The sequence below is a fragment of the Marmota monax genome, unplaced genomic scaffold (genome assembly GCF_021218885.2).
Source record: "Marmota monax isolate L192 unplaced genomic scaffold, Marmota_monax_Labrador192_F-V1.1 WCK01_AAM20220418_F8-fsc00001, whole genome shotgun sequence".
In the NCBI taxonomy this organism is placed as follows: Eukaryota; Metazoa; Chordata; class Mammalia; order Rodentia; family Sciuridae; genus Marmota; species Marmota monax.
In genome coordinates, this window is record NW_026693777.1 from 43,344,893 (window position 1) to 43,363,879 (window position 18,987).

General features: G+C 39.6%; 1 pseudogene; it reads left to right on the forward strand.

Annotated features, from left to right (window-relative positions):
• Nucleotides 1-1,131: 1,131 nt before the first annotated feature.
• LOC124104141 (phosphoglucomutase-1-like) lies at nucleotides 1,132-5,443 on the forward strand (annotated as a pseudogene).
• Nucleotides 5,444-18,987: the final 13,544 nt, after the last annotated feature.

Here is an 18,987-nt window from a genome sequence, read left to right on the forward strand (position 1 = left end):
CACTCACTGAGAGGAGCGGAGCAGGGACACGGGGAGCCATGGCGGGGGGGAGGAGAGGCGCCATAGCCAGGCCAGAACAATCGAGCCGTTACTCGGCTGGCTTACCCCCGCCCCACCCACGCTCACTGCTACTCGCCAGCCCGTGGCCGCTCGCAGTGCCGCTGTCGTCAGTCTCGTGCAGTTCGTACCCCGCGGCTGCCGCCTGACGCCCCGCGTGGACCGGGGTTCGGGGGGAGACCCTCATCCATGCCATCTGCGTGCAGATTGGTTGGGGCTGGGACTGGCGAAGATTGCCGAAAGGCGGCGGGGAGGAGGAGGAGGATGTCTTCGCTAGAGTGAGCAAGCAGATCTCGGGGGAGCAAATCTCGCGAGAGCTCTTAGATCCGCAACCGCCAAAGAAAGGTTAGTTTTCCCGGAAATAACGTCAATGGGAACCGCCCCGGATCCTGGGAATATTTGTTCTCAGAGGTAGGAGGTGGGAGGGGCTTCCGAACACTGATAATATTGGGAGACTAACTAGCGGTAAGTTTTATGCCTTTGGTGGGTGCATGCAGATACGATATTGGCGCTTGAGGGTGCCTGCACCTGCCTGGGCACCGTTCGCCTGGGGACTTCTCCAAATCGTCTTCAGACGGTGTCACCCACCCAGGCTTAAAACTTCTTGGAACAGAGAAACGAGTAAGCTTTGGTGCACATTCCATTTAAAGCAGTCGGATGAGTCGCCTCGGCACGTGCGACCACAGAATTCTTTTTTCCCTTGTTGTTTTCTTAGGTTCCATGTAAAAGGATCGACTGCCTAGGGCAGTTTGATAAATGGATCCTCGCTTTGGATAAGTGTAAGGAATTGTTGGACTTAAGCCCTTAGATCTTCCTGCAGGAGTTTACTGTGTTTTTTGTCTGCCCCGATGTCATGGGCAACTCAAATCTGGTTTTAGATTGTAGCCTATTAGGATGTATCTTTTTGAGTTCAACTACTTTAAATTATGAGCCTTTGAAAAGGAAGAAAATGATCTCTTTTTGTTGCTTGGTTTTAATGGGCTTTAGCTGTGGAGGAAATGGTCCATGAACAGGTCCTTAAGTTATCATATCATCTGACAATATAAATTTATTTTGTAAGAGAGAAGGTAAGTGGAAAGAAGTTCCATATGCACTTCTTCATGTTATATCAAAATGAAGCTGCTCACGGAGATAGCAAATCATGGTTTTCAACAGGCAGGAAAACCTGAGCCCAGACTTTCTGGTACAGAAGGGGAGAAAGACGAAGAAATAACTGCTCCAAATCAACCAATAGCCCTTCATATCAGAACAATCGATCCACCATGGAAGATTTATTTGTCTCCATTTTTGCTACTTATCAATCAACCCACCAGGGCTGACACTCAGGCTCTGGTGAATATTATGATAATGACTAGAGCCGCATGGCTCTATCTAATCATGCTAGAGCAGAACCCCAAAAAAGATGTCCATACAATTGAACCCAATTTCAACATAATAACCAATGGATCGCCATATCTCAAAAATTATAGTAGATGCGTGCTGACAGGACTTCAAAGAAAAGTCCCTAAAGTAGAGATTCTTAAGAGTGTTCAAGAGGTTAAACAAAAACCTCAGGAGGATCCTTCAGAGCTCTGTCTATTAAGAATACCAGTGCTATATGGATGCCAGTTCTGAGGCTCCAGAAAACTTTAAAAAATGGTGAACATTAACTTCTCAGCCAAAGAATTTCTCATATAACAAGGAATGGATGGAGCTTTAGGGATGTGTGCTTCACACATTGTACAAATAGTTTTTTTCTCTGCATGGAGCCAGAGAGGGATAGGCCTGGACCTGGGAACTTTCCGTTGTTTTCCCGGTGTCAATAGATCGCCTAAAGCACGTGAACTTCCCCTCCGCTCTGCTAGAAATGCCCCTCACAGTAGTACTGGAGATGGGCATATCCTATTAAGAACTAAACAGCCCAGCTTTATCCTATTTTGGTGGAGAACATTCTATGGTAAGGCCTATGTAAATAAGGCAGGCACAGGCTCCATTTTTGTGGAAAAAGCTAGATCCGGCAGATTAGCTTGCCCCACCCCACCCCCCTGCCATTTCTTTTCTTTCCTTTTTTTTTTTTAATTTTTTTTTTTATTTTTAGATGTTGATGGACCTTTATTTTATTCATTCATTTATATGTGGTGCTGAGAATCGAACCCAGTGATTCACACATGCTAGGCAAGTGCTGTACCACTGAGCCACAACCCCAGCCCCTCTGCCATTTTTTTTAAACATTAAAAGAATGAAAATTTGGGCTGGGGATGTGGCTCAAGTGGTAGCGCGCTCGCCTGGCATGCATGTGGCCTGGGTTCGATCCTCAGCACCACATACAAACAAAGATGTTGTGTCCGCCGAAAACTAAACAATAAATATTTTTAAAAAATAAAAATAAAAAGAATGAAAATTTGCTTGTTCCACATGGCTCGAACTTACCTTTTGTTCAAAGCCTGATAGAATCAATATCTAGTGAAGCTCTGCCACATTATGATTGGGTCACACTAGCAAAAGTGCATCTTTCCAGAGGCGCTTGTTTACTGTGGAGGTCTAATTGGGTGGATTTCTGCTCCAAGCAGGCAGAAGTTAATAGAAGGCATGGAATTAATATTATGGTAGACATGTTGACTAGTACAGGACAATTTACTGATTGGGAACAACAGTTAAATTTTGATTTGCAAACTTATAATCAGATTAGTGCATGTGTCAGAAGGGCATGGAGAGAATAGAATCTCTCTACCCCCTGCTGTATCCTACACCATTAGAAAAATCAAAGCCCGGGCTGGGGATGTGGCTCAAGCGGTAGCGCGCTCGCCTGGCGTGCGTGCGGCCCGGGTTCGATCCTCAGCACCACATACAAACAAAGATGTTGTGTCCGCCGAGAACTAAAAAATAAATATTAAAAAATTCTCTCTCTCTCTTTCTCTCCCACTCTTTCTTTAAAAAAAAAAAAAAAAGAAAAATCAAAGCCATTGGTGGGATCATTCTGACAGCCAGCCACAACCCAGGAGACCTAATGGAGCTTTTGGAATCAAATTTACTGTTTTTTAACATAGAACCTGCTCCAGAAGCAATTACTGATAAAAATTTCCAAAGCTATCAAACAGTATGAAATTTGCTCTGATCTGAAAGTGGACCTTGGTGTTCTGGCCAAGCAACAGTTTGACCTGGAAAACAAGTTAAAGCCTTTCATAGTGGAAATTGTGAATTCAGTGGAAGCTTATGCCTCAATGCTGAGAAATATCTTTGGTTTCAATGCACTGAAAGAACTTCTTTCTTGTCCGAACAGGCTAAAGATCCATATGGATGCCATGCATGGAGTTGTGGGCCCATACGTAAAGAAGAATCTCTGAAGAACTCGGCACTCGGCACCCCAGAAAATTCAGCAGTTAATTGTGTTCCCCCTGGGGCTGGGGATGTGGCTCAAGCAGTAGCGTACTCACCTGGCATGCGTGCAGCCCGGGTTCGATCCTCAGCACCACATACAAACAAAGATGTTGTGTCCGCGGAAAACTAAAAAATAAATATTAAAATTCTCTCTCTCTCTCTCTCTCTCTCTCTCTCTCTCTAAGAAAAAAAAAATTGTGTTCCCCTGACCCCAACTGACCAAGAGGAGACTATGAAGTCTGGAGAGCATGACTTTGGGCTGTGTTCAATGGAGATGGGAATCAAAACATGATTCTGGGCAAGCATAGGTTCTTTGTGAACCCTTCAGACTCTGTGGCTATCATTGCTGCCAATATCTGCAGCATTCCATATTTCCAGCAGACTGGGGTCTGTGGCTTTGCACGCAGCATGCCTACAAGTGGTGCTCTGGACTGGGTGGCTAACGCTGCAAAGATGGCTTTGTATGAGACCCCAACTGGCTGGAAGTTTTTTTGGGAATTTGATGGATGCAAGTAAACTGTCCCTTTGAGAGGACGAGGGCTTTGGCACTGATTGTGATCACATTTGTGAGAAAGGTAGACTGTGGGCTATCCTTTCGGGGCTCTCCATTCTTGCCACCTGCAAACACAGTTCAAAGCATATTTGCAGAGATCATTGGCAAAAGTATGGCCTGAACTTCTTTACGAGGTATGATTACGAGGAGGTGGAAGCAGAGGGTGCAAGCAAGATGAGGAAGGACCTGGAGACTCTGATGTTTGCTCCTTTGTGGCGAAGCAGTTCTCTGCAAGTGACAAAGTCTACACTTTGGAGAAAGCTGATAACTTTGAATTCAGGGACCCCATGGAGAAAGCATTTCAAGAAATTAGAGCTTGTGAGTCACTTTTGCAAACAGTTCTCACATCATCTTCCAACTAAATGGCACTGGGAATGCAGGGCCCACCATTCGACTATACATTGACAGCTTTGAGAAGGATGTTGCCAAAATCAATCAGAACCCCCAGGTCATGTCGTGCGCCCCCGCCCTCCACCCCAACTTATTTCTATTGCTCTAAAAGTGTCCCGGTTCCAGGAGAAGACAAGATACACTGCACCCACTGTAATCACCTAGGAAGACCTGCCAGATGCTGTATGTCCTTCCATCCCAGGACCTATCCATGTCATCTGATTGAAGAATATGGACAGAAACAAAGTGTATCTACCCAGATTTTTAGGATTTGATTTTTCCATTTCATAGTTGTTGATAAACAGCACATTGCAAAGCACTTCCAATTGAGTCCCCTCGGGAGCTGTGTGAGAGAGGGAAGAGGACCCACAGGTTTATGTCCGTTCCTTTTCATGCCCTTCTAGAAGCACTGAGGCTGTGTGGGTATCTCTCCTTAGCATCAGACACTGTTTACACAACAGTGCAAGGTGGAGGCTGAGCATCAGCGAGTGAGGCCAGCTTTCTTCTTTAGGATGTGCCTACAAAATGACAGCAGAAGTTCCATTCTCCTTGATGAATATTTCCCCCAGTTTACTGTCTACATGTAATCCAACAAAATGTAATTTCCGGTGCCTTCTCTCCAATCAGTTTTCCTCTAAGTGAGACATACTTGTCTACAGATTCTGACTTGTTTTGTAGCACAGTCCCATTTGCACAGATATTTTGGTATATTAAAGCAGAATAAGAAACAAAAAACAAACAATAAAAAAGGCTGGGGATGTGGCTCAGTGATTAATTACCCAGGTTTAAGCCCCATTAATCTCCCACCCTCCCCCAAAAAAATCTATTCTTAGTGATTTTATAGTCACTATATTGTCTTGAATTTATTGCTTCTTGTCTAACTGCAATTTTGTATAATTTGACCAACTTTCTTTGCAAAAATGCCCTTCCTATAAAAGTTCTTGATTTATTCTTCATACAAGTTGTTTGCTAATTCTATCATGAATGTCTTCCTTCAGACTACTACTTACCTTTTCACTTTCTTCAGAATATCCTCTTTAAAGAAAAATTCTTGATTTTAATACATTCAAATTTGTTGATACTTTATTTTTATGTATTTATTTTTTATTCATTTTTGTGGTACTGGGATTTGAACCCAAAGGGGCTCTACCACCAACTTATACCCTTAGCCCTTCATTATTTTTCTTTTGAGACAGGGTCTTGCTAAGTTACTGAGACTGACCTTGAAGAGGCAAACCTTCTGCCTCAGCCTCCTAAATCACTGGGATTATAGATATGCACCACTGCATCCTGCTAAATTTATCAATCTTTTATAATAATGCTTTTAATGTTGGTTTTGTTTATTTGTTTTTGGTATTGTGGACTGAAATCAGGGACACCACATCCCCAACTCTTTTTATTTTGATACAGAATCTCACTAAATTTCTACAACTGGCCTCCAACTTGCCATTCTCCTGTCTCAACCTCCTGAGTCTCTGGGATTACAGGCACATGACATCAAGTCCAGCCTTGTGGTTTGTGTTGCCCAGGCTGGTCTCAAATTCATAGGCTTAAGGGCTCCTCTTAAGTGCTGGGACTATAGGCATGTGTCACCATTCCTAGCTTTACAAAGATATAAATATAGATAGCTATACACACTAAAAAATAGATGATAGATCGATATGTGTGTGCATGCATACATGCTGGAAATTGAACCAGAGGCACTTAACCACTGAGCCACATACCCAACCCTTTTTATTTATTTATTTAATATTTTTTAAACATTGATTGACCTTTATTTTATTCATTTATTTGTATGCGGTGCTGAGAATCAAACCCAGTGCCTCATGCCTCACACATGCTAGGCAAGTGCTCTCCCACTGAGCCACAACCCCAGCCCTTATTTTTTATTTTGAGACAGAGTCTTGCTAAGTTGCTTAGGGCCTTGATAAATTGCTGAGGCTGGCTCTTGTAAGGGTCAGGCAAAGCGTCGGAGAAAGAGACCACCAAGTGACCACTCATGCAATTGGCAGAAGGGGATTTATTGAACCAGCATGCTGGGGCTCCGTGCCCACTCAAGAAGGGAAAGCAGCCCAGAGCCCCGAGCAGGGGCTGAGCACTGCTTAAGTACACTTTTTGGGGAGGGCGGAGGGCTTTGTATACATCAGAACAAATCATCATGAAGTGCGGGAAAATTGAACAACAACTCCTAAACATGATTAGTTCATTCATTGGCGGGAACAGGTCAGGCCGGAGTGATAGGTCATTTCTAAACGGGGTACACATTCAAACTGATTGGTTTTAGGGCCTAAAGGACTACGTGACCAGTTACACAGAGCCCTTCAGTTATTAAATAACCAAACAGCCAGGGGAAATGTTTACTGGGCAATTCCAGTATTGTCCTAACAGCTACAGGGATTTCAGGTTTTGCAGGTAACATAGAAACCTAACAATACTCAATCCTTTACATTTTAACTCAGACCTTGCAGCTTAGAAACTTTACAACACCCGGTCTTTTACCCTTTAACTTTTACGCTTTAACTTCAGTTTCTTTTACCCTTACACTTTGAACTTAGGATCATCCTGCATCAACCTCCTAAATCACTGGGATTACAGGTGTGCACCACTGCACCTGGCCTACAAAAATATTTTTGATGCTTTGTTTAAGATAGTTTTCCTTGTCCAAAGTCTGATAAATACCCACCAATATTTTCTTTTTTTCTTTTTTTTTTTTTTTTTTTTGTGTGTGTGTGGTGCTGGGGATTGAACCTAGGGCCTTGTGTATGTGAGGCAAGCACTCTGCCAACTGAGCTATATCCCTAGCCCTCACCAATATTTTCCACTGAGTTTAATTTTTTTCATATATATTTCTAATTCAAGTGGAATTGACTTTTTCATACAGTAGAAAACAAAAATCCAATTTCATCATTTTCCATTTTTTTGCCCCAAACCCATTTGCCTCTTTTCCCACTCCTCTATCATGCCCTGGTTTTTACTAAAGTTCTAGCATACAACAGTTTATTCCTGTGCTTTATTGCATTCCACTGATCAATTTGTCTCTCCTTGGCCCGAGGCAGTTTGTCTTAATTACTATAATTTCAAAATAAGTCCTGATACCTGGTAGGCAAGTCCCTCGCCTTAGTCCTTCTTCAGAAGTGTTTGGCTGCTTTGGGTCTTTTACCCTTACTCTTCCATTTAAATTTTAGTAATAGAAATTTTATTTAAAAATATGGTTGGCATTTTGATTTTACTACATTGAATTCATTTAGAGAAAATTGGCATTTCCTGATATTAAATCTGCCCACAAATATTGTATCCTATATTTATTAATTTTATTTCAACCTCTTCTACCTCTGTCTCCTGAGTCTTTGGGATTATAGGCATGCACGAGTGTTCCTGGCTTAATATATAATATATAATTTTTTCTGTAGAAGTCTTGGACCACTTTTATTAGACTTATTCCTAATTTCTTGATATTCTCAGATATTGCTATATCTGATGTGTTAATATGTTGTAAGAGTTGCCTTCTGTTTATTTTATTTATTTATTTTTAAAATATTTTTTAGTTGTAGTTGACACAATACCTTTATTTTATTTATTATTTTTATGTGGTGCTGAGGATTGAACCCAGGGCCTCGTACATGCTTGGCGAGTGCTCTACTGCTGAGCCACAACCCCAACCCTGCCTTCTGTTTTATATTGTATATTCTTCCTTCAGGAGTCCCTGGGGGTGTGTACCTATGATTCAAATTGTTAATTTGTGGGGTATATGCATCTTCATCTAAAAGGCTTTATAAATAACAACAACAAAAATCCCACACAAATTTAAGTTCTTGGCACTCAAATATTTACTGAAATCCCTAATTGAAATGATGAACTACATTTTTTAAAATTTTTTTATTAGTTGCTCAAAACATTACAATGATCTTGACATATCATACATTTGATTCAAATGGGGTGCGTAATCTTAATCTTATTTTTCCACGTGTACAGATTGCAAGATCACATTGGTTATACAGCCACGTTTATACATCGGGCCATACTAAAAAATTTTTATAGATATGCCCTTCTATCCCTGCCTCCCCAGATGAACTACATTTTTATCACATAAAAATTATGGTATAGGACTAGGGCTGTGGCTCAGTGGTAGAGCACTCACCTGGCATGTATGAGGCACTGGGTTCAATCCTCAGCACCACATAAAAATAAAACAAAGATATTGTGTCCACCTAAAACTAAAAAATAAATATTAAAAAAATTATGATACAGCCTGAGTCATGAGGAAAGTCTTGTTCACAATAAAGGATGGAATGTCCTGACAGTTTTATAATGGGCATCAACAGAAGATGCAGTTCTTTGCGGTTTGTTGTTGTTGTTTTCTATTTTTTGGTACTGGGGACTGAACCAAGACTCTTAACCACTGAGCCACTTCCCCAGCCCTTTTATTTTTTATTTTTAGACAGAGTCTCACGAAGCTGTTTAGGGCCTCACTAAGTTGCTGAGGCTGGCTTTGAACTTGCAATCCTCCTGCCTCAGCCTCCCAAGTCACTGGGATTACAGGTATGGGCCATCATGCCTGGCTAAACCAAAATTCTTGAAACAAAAGATTCTCTTAAATAAAAGAGGGCTTGGGGCTGGGGATATAGCTCAGTTGGTAGAGTACTTGCTTCACATGCATGAGGCCCTGGGTTCAATCCCCAGTACCAAAAATAAATAAATAAATAAAAGAGGGCTTTTACTGAGTTGTAACTGATGCTATTCAGAAAGAAACTACTTCCTAGGAAAGAATCTGCAATTACTAGCTACAAGGCTAAATACTAGCTGGAAAGATCTCCACCAAACCTGAGAACCAAGAGCATTTTTATAATAAAAATTAGGGGGAAAAATTATAAAATATTTATTGACTCTACATAGGCTATAGATAAGTGGGATGACATAATGTGAAGCAGGGAATTTGGGGGATAGAATAGTAAGCAAAGAAAAGTACTGGCTGCTTATATATAGGTTGTAGCAAATAGAAAAGTTCATTCATAAACTGGAAGCAGTGTTCCCTGGTGGTCAACCATCTTAGAATTTTAGTCAAATTTCAACATTCAGGAATGTGGAAGTTTTTTCTTGACCAGTAAACTAATTATCTTACCTTATTTCTTCCTCACAACATTTTCCAGACCTTGTAATTTAAATTTAGGATGTCTTAGAATTTTTGTTTTATCATAAAAGAAAAGCAGAAGAGCCAACCCAATGGTGCATACTTGGAATTCTAGTGACATAGGATGCCAATGTAGGAGGATCACAAGTTTGAAGCTAGGCTAGGTAATTTAGTAAGACACTGCTTCAAAATTAAAAGGGCTAGGAATGTAGCTCAGTAGTTGAATGCTCCTGGGTTCCAAAGAAAGAGAAAGGAAGGAAGGGAAAATCAGCATTGTGGTGAAGAGCTCTGAGGCACTATGCAAGGATTTTGAAATACTTAGGGCACATTGGAGCTTTAAGACAGTAGGTTAAGTAATCAAAATGCAAAGAAAATAAATTAGATATGTTTAGTGATAATGACAACTGATCTTTTTCAGATGATGCTTGATTCAGAAGGCTGGCAAGAGGAAAGATGCAATAAATTTAGTTGTGAGTGTGAAAATACAGAAAGTTTCTAATAGTTTTTAATTTTTTTTTTCCATGTATGGGTGTTTGTGTGTGTTTTTATCCCAGTGCAAGGGATCAAACCCAGGGCCTTGTGCATGTTAGGCGATAGGGGATTTTGTTGATGGTATTTGGTGTTTGTCTTTTGACAAACAGGCAAAATCTCTAGGCAGAATCTCTGGGTTGAGGGAGGAAAAATGACACACTTCTCCTCCAATGATCTTTGCACCCTAGGAGCTGAGAGCTAGATGGATGGATGTGCAGTAGGCACAAGTTTTGGCTTGCCTCTTTTGGTATGAAATCACCACCTTCAGAGCCAGCCCCAGTGTTTTCAGAAGAGTCACACCCAACACATAACCTCCTTCAGTTATGGGGGCTGGGCAGAAGATGGTAGCCTCCTCATTTGCCCAGAACTTAGATTCAGCAATGGGCAGCTGGGGGCAGGGTGAGAATTATTGACAGCCTTCACTTATTGGCGAGTGCTCTACTCAGGAAGATAGCCCTCAAAGGTCAGGTATCTCCCTGGAAGGTACTTGTTACTGACAAAAGGTAAAATAGCTTCACAATGGAGAAGCTTGGCACAAACATCACTTTTACCAAGTAAAAACAAAGTTAACACCACTGATGTTGAAAACCAGCATGTACCTTCCAATATAATGCACTGAAAAGAACTCAACATCACTTCTGTAGAATTACAGCTAAATTAACCAAAATAAAATCATGAGGGGATATCAGAAAAACAAATTGATGAACATTATCTCACAAAATCATTGGTTTCCAGGAAGGTGGAGTAGACAAACTTTTTTTTCCCTATTCCTACCACTAATTACAACTAATATCTCCAGATATTAGTTGTAAAATAAACATAAGAGTTGGAAAGGTGGAGAGAAAACAGACCAACAAAGGACCTCAGTACTCAAGGAACAATATCATGGTGAATTCCCTGTGGTTTCCTTTTGTCTCATATATCAGATTTGGATCTGAAGAAACTGGCAATCATGAAGTCAGTGGATACAGATATAAAAGCTTGCTTTCTCTTGCCAAAGGACCAGGAAAGAGGCAGCATAGTAAGAAAAAATGTTTACATAATAATTGTACAACTCCAGCCAAATACCACAAGAAAAACATCCAGCACATATTGATGCCAGCAAATGCTGGTGGAAAACCTAGGCTTCTGTGGAAGGCTGTAAAAAGGTACCCCAATATTCTTTCTAAGATGGCACCAGAGAAAATAAACTAAGGAGCTGGGATATGCATCCCCATCTGGAGATAACAAGGACCTGTATGCCAGGGTATCAGCAGAGATCTTGTGAGCATCTGGAACTCTCAACACCCAACAGGTAGTAAGGGGGAACATCCCATTTGGAAATAAATAGAAAGCAAGGACTTCTATCTCCACTTGGCAGTAAAAAGATGGCTGTCCCCTACCCTTCCCTGGCTGGAATAGTATGGAAGAAAGCCAACTAAATATTGTTTGAATGAGATCCTGAATCTAATATGAAAATATCCAGATTTCAATGCAGAATCACCCAGAACCAGAAAAATCCTCATAATGAATAAAGACAATTACTAGAAGTCAATGCCAAGATTATATATAACACATCACTTAAAAATTTCGAATGACAGTGAAAAAAATTTTTATAAGATGCTGGAGACCAAACCTAGGGCCTTGATGAATGCCATGAAAGTGCTTATCTACTGAGCTACCCTCCCCCCAAGCCTGGTAGTGAATTTCTAATCAGAAATTATGGAAGGCAAAATAAAGTAATATTATGTTTTATAGAGATTTTTTTAAAAACTTGACAATCCAAAATCTTATACCTAGAGAAAATGTCATTCATAGAAAAATGGGAAATGAAGAGAAATTGTAGTCATCAAACCTATCTTAGAAAAATTGGCTAAAGGAATTCTCTAAATAGAAAGGAAACAATGGGGGCGGGGAGAATAGAAGTTCATTGGATTAGACAAAGGGGAATAAAGGGAAGGGAGGGAGGATGGGACTAGGAAACACAGTAGAATGAATTGGACATAACTTTCCTATGTTCATATAGGAATGTATGACCAGTAAAACTCCACATCATGTATAACTGCAAGAATGCAATCCTATTAAAATAAGTTATATTCCACATATGTATAATATGTCAAAATACACTCTATTGTCATATATATCTAAAAATAATAAATAAAAAATGAAAAAAAAACTATATGGTATTGGTGAGAGATGCACAGATATATCACATATATCAAAGGAACAGACTAGAGAACCCCAAATATAGACCTGAACATATGTGCCTTTTTTTTTTTAGGGTGCTGGGATCAAACCCAGGGCCTTGTGCATGCAAGGCAAACACTCTACCAACTGAGCTATATCCCAGCCATATGTGCCTGACTTTTCAACAACTGTATTGAAGTATATAATTAACCTACCATACAGTTCACCATTCCCTGCCCCCGTTTTTTTCTTTTTGGTATTGGGGTTTGAACCCAGAGCTGTTTTATCACTGAGCTACATCCCCAATCCTTGTTATTTTATTTTGATACAATGTCTTGATAAGTTGCTAAAGGTCTTACTAAGTTGTCAAGGCTGACCTCAAAATTGTGGCTGGGCAAGGTGGCCCATACCTGTAATCCCAGCAGCTTGGGAGGCTGAGGCAGAAGGATTGCAAGTTCAAAGCCAGCCTCAGCAACTTAGCCCTATCTCAAATTAAAAGTTAAAAAGGATGGGGGTATAGCTCAGCGATAAAGTGCTCCTGGGATCAATGCTCGATACCCAAAAAACAAACAGCATGAAAAGACAAGCTATAGGCTGGAAGAATATATTTGCAAACCACATATGTGACAAAGGACAAGTAACTAGAATATATAAAGAAGACTCAAAACTCAGTAGCAAAGAGGAAAGAAACTGAAAGCAAACAATCCAAATAATCTATTTTAGTCTGTTTTCTGCTACTATAACAGAATATCATGGACTGGATAAATCATAAACAATAGAACTTTATTTGACTCATGATTGTAGAGGCTGAGATGTCCAAGAGCATGGAAACACATGTGGTAAGGGTCCTCGTGCTGCATCATGGCATAGTATGGCAGAAGAGAAAGCAAGCAAATAGAGAAAGTTGTGTCAACTCATCCATTTTATCAGGAACTCAACCCCATAAAAATAGCATTAATGCATTCATGAGGGCAAAACCCTTGTGACATAATAACCTCTTAAAGTTTCCACTTCTTAATACTGTTACAATGGCATTTATTTATTTGTTTGTTTATTTTTTTATTTATTTAGAATGAAGTCTCAGGTACAATGGGACAATGGGTATGTGTCTGTCATTCCACCTACTCAGGAGGCTGACGCAGGAAAATCACAAGATCAAAGCTAACCTAGGCAACTTAGAGAGACTTGTCTCAAAATAAAATTAAAAGGGCTTTGGGATGTACTCAGTGGTGGGGGACCCAGGTTCAATCCCCAATCCCCACCCAAAAAAAAAAAAGAAAGAAAAGAAATGGAGTCTTGTTATGTTGCCTAGGCTGACCCTGAATTCCTGGGGTAAAGCAATCCTTCTGTCTTAGCCTCCTGAGAAGTTGAGACTACAAACAATTAAACTTTAACATGAATTTTGGAGGCAATGTTCAAACCATAGCACAATCCATGAGCAAGAGACACAAAGTGACATTTCAACAAAGAAGACTGCAAACAAACATAGGAAAAGATATTTGACATCATTAACCACCAGGAAATGCAAAATAGAGGTGATACACCTCATTCTTATTCCCATTGCCAAAATAAAGAAGAGAAACAGTAGAAGTTTTAGTAAGGATTTGGAGACAACAGATCACTTTAGGGAATACAAAAATGGTACAGCCATTGGGAAACAATTGCAGTTTCTTAAAAATCCAAACAGCCCAATAGTTGCACTTCTGGGCTTTATCCCAGAGAAATGAAGACATGTTCTCAAAGAAAACTTCACACAAGTGTTTGTAGCAGCTTTTTTCATAATATTCAAAACAATCCACATATTTTTCAACAGGTTAATGGTTAAAAGAATTGTGGTAATCCATACCATGGAATACTACTGAGTAAGAGGGAACTATTGCTACTTGCAACCTAGATGAAACTCCAAAGCATAATATGCATGATAAAGGCAATCCAAAAGATTATATACTGTATGATTGTGTTTGTAAAACTTTTTCTCTTTTGTATCAGGGATTGAACCCAGAGTTGCTTAACCACTGAGCCATATCCCCAGACCTTTTTATATGTTTTTTTGAGACAGGATCTCACTAAGTTGCTTAGGGCCTCACTAAGTTGCTAAGGCTGGCTTTGAACTCTCCATCCTCCTGCCTTAGCTTCCAGAGCCACTGGAATTACAGGTGTGTACCACGGAGCCTGGCTAGAACTTTCCTGAAATTATGAAATTATAGAAATGGGAACAGATTGCTGATTACCAGAGTTTACGAGGGGTGAAGCAGGGAAGAAAAGTGGGAGTGATTAGAAAAAGGGAACATGAGGGAGCCTTCTGGTGATGGAAATATTTTATATCTTGATACTATTAATGTCAATGTCATTGTTACCGCTGTTGACAGGTGACGAGTCCTTGCTTCCCCAGTGTTGAAGAATAACACCAAAGAAGCACGCCGAGGCAAGGTCAGAGTAGAAATTAGAAGTTTATTAAAGGACAGCAGAAAAGACTTCTCCCAGAGGAAGAAGGGGACCCAAGAGGTGGAATCCGTGGAAGGGATGTTGTCTCCCCTTTTTATAGTTCTTTCAGTGATGGAATGTAGGTGGGAAGGACCGAGGGGTGGGACACAGGTGGGCCAAAGAAGTAATCTGGTCAGGAAGGACTTCTGAGTCAGCACCTTTTTGCTGGGGGCTGTTCATTAACATTTCTTTGAGGTGGACTTTGGCCTAGGGCCTTTTCGGGACTTCCATGAGTTGTCCTGTGTTTTCCAGGAGTCATTCTCCGCATGGTCTCCATTTTAGATTTCACTCGATATTAGACCCGATTTATCTAACTACACTGACTACCTAACTTTAAATCTGGCTTCATCATGGTTTGAAATATACCATAGTTTTTCAAGATATTACCCTGGGGGGAAATGGGTAAAGGGTACACAAAATTTGTCTGTATTATTTTTCTTTTCTTCCTGTCTTTTTGTGGTGCTAGGAGTACAGCCCAGGGCATCACATGTGCTGAGCAAGCTCTCTATTACTGAGCTATACCACATTCTATTGCATTATTCCTTTTTTTTTAAATTATTTTTTAGTTGTAGTTGGACACAATACCTTTATTTTGTTTATTTATTTTTATGTGGTGCTGAGGATCAAACCCAGGGCCTCATATATACTAGGCAAGCGTTCTACCGCTGAGCCACAACCCCAGACCTGCATTATTTTTTAAACTGCATGTAATTCTATAATCATCTCAAAATAAGAGCTCAATTAAGAAACAACTTGTTGGGGCTGGGGTTGGGGCTCAAAAGTGGTAGAGTGCTTGCCTCAAATGTGTGAGGCACTGGGTTCAATTCTCAGCACTGCAAATAAATAAATAAATAAAATAAAGGTCCATCGACACTAAAAAAAAAAAAAAAATTAAAAAAAGAACGAAACAACATGCACTCTGGATGTGTAGCTCAGAGGTATAGAGTGCTTTCCTACCCTGCTCAAAGCCCTAGGTTTGATACCCATTGCTGCAAAAAGTAAATAACTTGAATAAATTTTCAAAAATACCAACATTATGAAATACAATTTTTAAAAAAAAATTCAGGATCTATTCTAGAATAAAGAATACTAAAGAAACATGACAATTATATACAATATATATATTCCTAGAGTTTCTTTTGCTGTTAAGGATATCATAAAGACAATTGGCAAAATCTGAAAAAGATCTGTAGATTATATAATAATATTGTATTTATTGTATTTCTTTCTTTTTTCCCCCCACAGTGCTGGGGATTTCTTATAGTATTTAGTGTACTATTTACATAGAGTATATAAGTAACAAATCAGTAAAAATATATGATAAGCTGGTACAATGGTACACATTTGTAATCCCAGCAGTTGGGGAGGCTGAGGCAGGAGGATCGAAAGTTCAAAACCAGCCTCAGCATGTTAGCAAGGCCCTAAGCAACTCAGTGAGACCCTGTCTCTAAATAAAATATAAAAAGGGTTGGGGATGTGGCTCAGTGGTTAAGTGCCCCTGGGTTCCATCCCCAGTGCAAAAAAGAAAATTTTATTTATATATATATATATACATATATATATATATATTATAATATATATAATATAATTTTGAGAGAATTTAGAGTTTCTTGAGTGAGAATGATACTTTTATAAATTTTCTAAAGCGATTTCTCTGAGGAAAAGAGAGAGGATCAGCAACCCTTACTTAGTTCTTGATGTTTCCTTATGTATTCTGTCCTTCAGGAAATCTCTGATGCCCCCAGGCTGGATTAGATGTGTCACTTAGCTCCCTATCCATATTTGAATACATATTTGTATTCACTGTGTTCATATATACTTTATATATATTTATATATATACTTTTTTCATAATTTACTGGGGAAAAGGATTCTTGTTCTCAAACTGGATAACTTGGAATGTCCAAAAATATACTCAGTTTGCTGAGTTTATACCACTTTTTTTTTTCTTGTTGTACTAAGAATTGAAAATAGGGTCTTATGTATGCTAGGCAAGCACTCTACCAACTGAGCTAAATCCTCAAATCCTCGTTCCTACTTGTCACCTACTTGTCACATATATATCCTTAGGATTTACACTAGACTTAATGAATACCAATTAGGGAGAGTGTGGCCATAGACTCATGGTTGTGGTGGGTTTATGTTTCTCAGGTGTTATTGACACGCATTCTGTTTTTCAAAGTAAATTATCAGAGCTCAAATTGTAGCACTCAATCACCACTCCAGTGGACTGGAGGGTACTTAAGGGTACCACTTGGGCAGCTGTTCCAAAGGCAGATTCCTTGGCCTCAGAAGGGTTTGAGAGGAGGCCTAGATATCTGCATTATAAATCAGTACATAGTGATTGTGAGGCAGGCAGGCCTGGAACCAGACTTTGATCAAGACTGACTTGAGAAATAATCTGTTTGCCAGTAAATTCCCATTATTCCCTGATGACTAGCATCATCACAGGGAATGCTTCCCCTATGTTGCCATTTGGTCCATCCAAGACTGACTCCCAAAATCTGATACTTGTTCTCTTGGCTCCTCAGTATGATGGTCTGCAAAATCTCCTTTCTGATATTCTCCTGTATCCAGTTCTACTCTCACCAGCCTGTTGTACAATCTGCCATACATTTATTTGTTCTTTATTAATTCATCCAATAAATTGAATATTGACCATGTACCAGACACATGGGATGCAAAGTTGAGCAAAGCTTGGTTCTGCCCTCAAGGAGGTCAACTGGTGAAGAAAACAAACACAGTGGCCAAACATTATGAACAGAGTGAATACAAATGTAGGAATATGGATAGGGAGCTAAGTGACACATCTATTCCAGCCTGGGGGCATCAGAGATTTCCTGAAGGACAGAATACACGAGGAAACATCAAGAATTAAGTAAGGGTTGCTGATCCTATCTCTCTTCCTCAGAGAAATCACTTTAGATAATTTATAAAAGTATCATTCTCACTCAAGAAACTCTCAATTCTCTCAACCCAGATGAAGTGGGATTACCAACCAAAGAAACTTCTACAAATCAGACAAAATATATAAATATTATCCGAATTGTAAATGATAACAAGAGCTGCAATTCCAATTCTGAAGTCTCTCTGGAACATGCTCTATAATGACTAAGGATTCTTTCTTGGAACTCAGTGAGATGGGGAAGTAAGAATACATACTTGAAACCAGGCATGGTGGCCTGTAATCCCAGGCTGAGGCAGGAGGATCAAGAATTCAAAGCCAGCCTCAGCATTTTAGTGAGGTCCTAAGCAACTCAGTGAGACCCTTTCTCTAAATAAAACACAAAATAGGGCTGGGGATGTGGCTCAGGAGTTGAGTGCCCCTGAGTTCAATCCTGGTACCCTCTCTCCCCGCCCCCAAACACAAAAAAAAACAAAACCAAGAATACATACTTAAGCTGGCATGATGTCACAGGCCTATAATCCCAGCAACTCAAGAGGTTGAGGCAGGAGGATCCCAAGTTCAAAGCCAGCCTCAGCAATTCAGCAAGGCCCTAAGTAGCTTAGTGAGACCCTATTTTAAAATAAAAAATAAAAAGGTTTGGGGATGTGGCTCAGTGGATAAGCACCCCTGGATTCAATCTCCAATACCAATAATAATAATAATAATAATAATAATAATAATAAATAAAAATAAATAAAATAGGTAATTGAGCCGGGCACAGTGGCACATTCCTAAAAATTGTACATACTGATAACATGTTTCAATACATGTGTACATTATATAATGTTTAAATCAGGTTAAACATATCTATTTTCCCAAATATTTATCATTTCTTTATGGTGAAAACTTCCAATATACTCTTTGAGTTTTTTAAAATGTACTGTTGTTCTCTATAGTCACCCTACTCTGTAATAGCACTTATTACTCCTTGATCTTAGTACCCATTGATCAAACTTTCCCCTCCATCCCCTCACCTGATATTCAATTTTGATGATTGCTTTCTAAAATATGTAATATGACCATTTCCCCACATTATTAAAAATTCTTCAAACCTTATTAATAGATGCATTATTTAGATTTATGATAATTTACTTAATTATGCCCATAATGTCTAAGTTATCTCCATTTTCTTCACAATTGGGGCTAGGGTTGTGGCTCAGTAGTAGAGTGCTAGTTGCCTTGCATGTGTGAGGTACTGGGTTTGATCCTCAGCATCACATATAAATAAATAAAATAAAGGTATTGTGTCCATCTACAACTAAAAAAAAATTTTTTTCAATTATGATGTGGTGAACATGATACCTGCATTTCAGATTAATTTTATAGAACTGATTTTCAAAGTCGGGAGCAATGGCACACGCCTGTAATCCCAGCA